Source organism: Acyrthosiphon pisum, chromosome A2 (genome assembly GCF_005508785.2).
Source record: "Acyrthosiphon pisum isolate AL4f chromosome A2, pea_aphid_22Mar2018_4r6ur, whole genome shotgun sequence".
Classification (NCBI taxonomy): Eukaryota; Metazoa; Arthropoda; class Insecta; order Hemiptera; family Aphididae; genus Acyrthosiphon; species Acyrthosiphon pisum.
The window spans coordinates 11,466,098-11,472,340 of NC_042495.1; positions in this window are offsets into that span (position 1 = coordinate 11,466,098).

Here is a 6,243-nt window from a genome sequence, read left to right on the forward strand (position 1 = left end):
TTTTTCCTAGGGTCGGGGATTTTTTTTCCGGGTTTGTTCATCGGGGGATTTTTTTCCCGGGATTCTATATAATACATATTTGTATCTATTTTTTTTTTGTACGACCAATAAAAAAAAGGCCAATTCCGTGACCTTTGACCTCGAATAACCTTTAACGCGTACATGATATCGGGGTCGACTTTTTACACATTGTTAACAACGATATAAAAAAGATGTGTATCAAAATTCAGCTAGGTGGAAATTTTTCCGAGCTGAACCCCCTTTTTCGTCTAATTTGACTAGACTAATAGTATTATACTATTATACAGTGACCCACTTTTAACCTACTGTAGAGCACAGTGACATCCACTTACCCATCTTTTTAATATTAACACTATATTAACTATTAACGCTACCTGCATACAATTAGCCCTTCTGACAACTGGCAACTGTGTGTATGTCGGTTGCCGATAATACGCAACCGATCGGTAAACGGCCACGACAACTATAACCGGCGGTTATTAACCGCGTTATCGGGGCCAGACTGACCAATTCGGCGAACCGATTTAAAATCGTCGGGAACTGACCGCAACATGTTCGTCGGTCGACTTTACCGATGCGTTTCGGAAAGTACCAACCCATAATGATTATTGGTTGCGGTTCAAAATATAAATTATAATTTTTTATAATTGATAATATTTGTACCTATTATTGTTTTTAATTGTATTTACATACCTAAATATGTATTCAACGGAAAAATTAATTTCGGAAGTTCAGAATTATCCTTATTGTTATTTGTTTATGGGACATGACTACATGAGTTCTAAAGAATACAGTGATAAAATAATGGCAGCGACTTAAAAATCATGTTGGATGAAGGTTTCTGAGTAGGTTTATTCTACAAATTGGAATAATTTTTTATTAGCAGAAAAAGAAGAAAAAGCCCGAAAAGGTATAAGACCTATGCAGTATACATTAATATAAACTTATATCTACAAAATTAGATATTTTATTTATTAGGTAATTATTTTATAAATAAGTACCTATATGTAGCATACCTACATCATACAAAATAAATACGTACCTAATTTTCGTAAATTTTACTTGTCACAATTGTTTATCATATTACAATAATAATAATAATAATAATAATAATAATAATAATAATAATAATAATAATAATAATAATAATATGACTATACATTGATAACGATACAATATGGCTAATTTAAAATAAAATAGGTATTTAGAAAAAAGTTTTACTAAGGTATAATTAATGGTTATTTTGGATTTATACAAAAAATTATGATAATAATATAATAATAATATATACGAAAACCGAAAAGTAATGCAATTTGATTTCAAAAATGTTTTTATATAATAATAAATAAGTATAACATTTTAATTTAAACATTAAATAAGTTTAAACAAAATGTACACATTTATCATAAAACTAAAGTGTTGATCTATATTGAGATGGCATAGCCCATTGATTTATAAAATACTGCAAAAAATTGTCTCTGATTTCCATTCCATTTTGATTAGTCTTGAAAATCGACTAGGCTATTTATATAACTTGTAGTTGACGCCTACCACTTAAATCTCTCGTGTTTTCGATGTTCTAGTCAATAATCAATAATTTAATAACTCATAAAAAAAGTAAGAAAATGATTTAAATGATTTATCATGAATGCATTCATTCGGTATTTATAGATACATAATATATAGGTATGAATAAATAAATCGTAACAAAATATAATATATCATTCGCATATAAATAATAATGCGAAAAATAATAAAAAATTATGCAGGTGGCCAAAATGTTGCTATGTCCTTCAAAATTTCATTAAATAGATCGCCGCCGTTTAATTTAATTCGCCACATAAACTCTGACAAATAACTTCATAATCTTATAATATACGACACCCGCTGTTATACCTATCTAGTATCTTATATCATTAATTTCACTACACGGATTTTACCAAACATTATTCTTAATATATCTTATTAGGGAATTGCATATGAATACCTAACGTGTGTGATTTCGTACCTTTTTAACTGCAGTATACGTATATACATTCTATATCGAATGACTAGAACAACGAAAAAACGAGAGATTTAAGTGGCGGGCGTCAACTAAATAACCTGAGTGGTGGGGGGAATATTTTCTTGGCGGGGTCAACTAGACCAGTAGGTACCGAATTTTGTAATGTATTTTTAAAAAAGAGAAATTTCTATGAATTTCTAACTAAAAATAATTTACACTATTTCGTGAGGCACGTAATAACTAGGTACCTACAACATATTTTATCTTTCATATAAATCACCATAGTTAAAAAAGTTTATATCACATAACTGCAGTGGATGTTAGGCATAGGCGTGATTATAAACATCATCCGCAGTGGCAGCCCAGCTAATCCGATGTAAAAAAAAAAATGATGACTTTAAGAGATATTAATAAATGTAGAATAGCCGTGTGACGTCATTGGGCCCATCATAATTGCCTATTATACGTATAAAAGTTCCTCGCTTCACATAAAAATTTACCAATCTAAATATTTTATTTTTGAAATTTAGTTTACGTATAAATGTGTGATTTTATGTGTTTAAGACGATAAAAGTATCAGAAATTCTATACAACGTTTAGTTTTTAAATATTAATAAATCTTTAAAGTGATATCTTTGTTAAACGCACCGTCATTGCCATTTAAATCTAAAATAACAATTCAAATATATCTCTTTTAAGATTTTTAATATTTAAAAAACTAAACGTTATATTAAAATTCTGATACTTGTATCGTCTTAAACACATAAAACCCACACATTTATATTATGTAAATTTAATTTAAAAAATAAAACTTTTAGGTTGGTAAATCGTTGTGTGAAGCGAGGAACTTTTACACGTATAAGATAGGTAACATCACAGCCGGGCCTAATGACGCCACGCATCTTTTTTCAATTGCTCATAACAGTTATAACTTATTGAATAATGTGAGTAGAAACGTAAAACCATTGATTATAAAAAATATTATTATTAATTTATAATTAATGGTAAAACCTATACCATATTATTCTTAGAATTGAACATTCTTTCAAATTAAAAACTGTTGTTTGCTCCTTTAAGAAAAAAAAGCCCTGCATGCCCAAGGCCGTATTTTATTAAAGCGTCTCTCCCGTGAAATATTTATACAGTTTTAAAAAATGTCTAATACCTATTTAAATTAATAATCTAAATTCTACAGTATTTTTGGTGCCATTAAAGTTTAAATTTAATTCCAGAAATATTATTCATCAACAGACCTGGATTTAAACTCTTAGCTACCAATAAAAAAAGTGAGAAACAAGTGGGAGTTTGACTTGAACATGAAGGGCTCCGTAGCAGCAAGTAATATAAATAATAAGTCGTTTCGTTTTGACGGCACGAACTTTGGCCCCACCACCAGGTCCAGCAGAAGTCTTATCTAATATTATAATATTGCCCGCTCGGAAAAGCGCTGTCGGGAACCAGCCCCCCGCACGCTCCGTACCAGTAACCGATCAAGCCACGCCCCGCGCGATTTATAATTATTATTTACTTTTTTAATTATTTATTTATTAAAAAAAAAACTACTTACTAGATCTCGTTCAAACCTATTTTTGGTGGAAGTTTGCATGGTAATGTACATCATATAATTTTTTTTAGTTTTATCATGCTCTTATTTTAGAAGTTATGGGGGGGACACATTTTACCACTTTGGAAGTGTCTCTCACGCAAACTACAGAATAGTTGAAATTTCATCTATTCTGTGCGCAAACTATTCAGTTTAGAAAAAAATGATATTGGAAACCTCAATATCATTTTTGAAGACCTATATCCATAGATACCCCACACGTATGGGTTGGATAAAAAAAAATTTTGAGTGTTCAGTTCTAAGTACTGGGAACCCTCAACATTTATTTATTTTTTCTACTTTTGTGTGAAAATCTTAATGTGGTTGACAGAATACATCCACTTACCAAGTTTCAAAAGTATAGTTCTTATAGTTTCGGAGAAAAGTGGCTGACACCCGGACGAACAGACAGACGGACATGCCGAATCTATATAAAGGGCTCCGTTTTTTGCTACGGAACCCTAAAAAGTGGCCGTCACTCTGCTGAGTGCTGTACAGTAGGTTACAAATTAAATTGTATACATTTTTAATTACAAAATCATTTAAAATTTTAAAATTTTAAAGTTAGATAAGTTGTGTCAAAATCCAAACTTTAAAAGCTTATAAAAAAAAAAACTGGGAAATTATTTTTAATATTTTTCAACTGCTACCTTAACATTATATTTGAAGTCTTGTATTAAATTTCCAAGCTTTTTGACCCAACTAATAAAATGTTATTGACATCTTTAGAAAAAAAATCTAAAAATATTGGAAACTGAAAGTGTCTTAAAAATATGAAAACCAAAGTCGATTTTTTCGAAAACTGATTTAAAGTAAAAATTACCGGTTTTCCTTAATTGTTGTCTTGTGAACTATTGAGAATTTCAAATCTTGACCTACTGAATTAACCAACTAGATTAATTTTCCGTGAAACAAGATACTATTAAAGAAAATCGAAGCAGTGTTACTTCCCAAAACAGTGATGACAGACACAAAAAATAAAATAAAAATACTACACATACTATAATCAATACGTATATCACTCCGCATCCAGAATCTAAAATAACACGCAGAAATTAGGAAAACAAGGTCCTTTATATTAGACGACAACAGAGTTCTCTCTTAATAGTATCTATAATAGTCCTAATATTGGATTTCATTACAATTATTTTAGATATTATTCTGAAAAGTGCATAGTAAATTTGTAAACTAAAAAATGTAATAAATATATTTTTTTTATTATATTATACATTATTGTATTATATTATTTTATTGTATACATTCGATATTATCGATTTTTGGTTAAAATGCACTTTACCACGAACCTCACGAATTTCGATTTTTTTTTAAAAAAGACTAACTTTTAGTTTAAGATAACTTTTAAAGTTATAGCCTCCCAAAGTTTGCGATTGCGACCCCGCTCGGTGACTCGGCGCAACAAGGATGCACTTTGTATGGACCCTGTGACCTACTTAAGGTGGTTTTGCATAAAAGTCGGGGGATATTTTCGATTTTAATTGTCCGAGCGAGCGAGTGACCCCGCTCTGTGACTCAGCGCGGCACTAAGTACTACATACAGTAGCGTTGCGCGCATGAGTATAAATGTAAAATCGCAAACTTTGGGGAGGCTATAACTTCCAAAATAATCGTTTCCGTAAAAATATTCAAACAGTTTCAAAATCAGCGGTGAAAAACACGTCTTAAAAAAAAAAAATCGAAATTCGTGAGGTGCGTGGTAAAGTGCATTTGTTCCCGATTTTTTTCCACCCTTGTTGCCTGGAAATACTGCGCCTTTTGCTCCTTGATGTGTCCTCGAGTATATATTATTTTATTTTATACACATTACACAAAATTACATTTTCAAATGTAACTTTTTTGGCAAAAATGAATTTAACCTACACCTTTGTACTAATGCCTAATAGTAAAACAAACTACTCTAATCACAATAATGTCATTAAATATTTTTTGAAATACTTCAGACTGACGGCCGTTTTCGCTCAGAATCGTTTTTCGTGTACAATGATTTTATATCTATGGTTTCAAATTTAACAACATCCAATACAGTCACCCACTTGTTACTTGTAACCTACTGTAGAGGGACTTCCACTTGCACGCTTTTTACATTTTAGTTCAAAATCTAATTTATAATATTATAATAAATATTTTGGAAAGTTCATTGTGAATCACGATTAATGATGTATCTTTATTCTTTACATATAATAGGCGTGCGCAGACTTCAGTTTCCGGTCGAGCCTGATAGAATTAGTGCCCCTATTTTTATTTTTTTACACATTTACATACATTCTTAATGTAAATTATGTGTAATATGAAAAGTGTAATATTTATATGTAAAAATATAATCAAGTTGAATGTGCACACAACATAATATAATATGTGCTAATTTCTAGACATATATTTTTAATGTTAAAATTAAAACGATATAAATACGACCGATATTGGCAAGAATAAAATTAATTATGTTAATTAATAATGTCTCATCATTTTAATTCACCGAACTTTAATATAAATTTGATTAAACAGTAAACACTAACAGGCCAGTGTGTAGTGACTGAGTGACAACAGTAAATAGTTAACAACTGAACATACTGAATAGTGAATAGATTATTGAGAAATG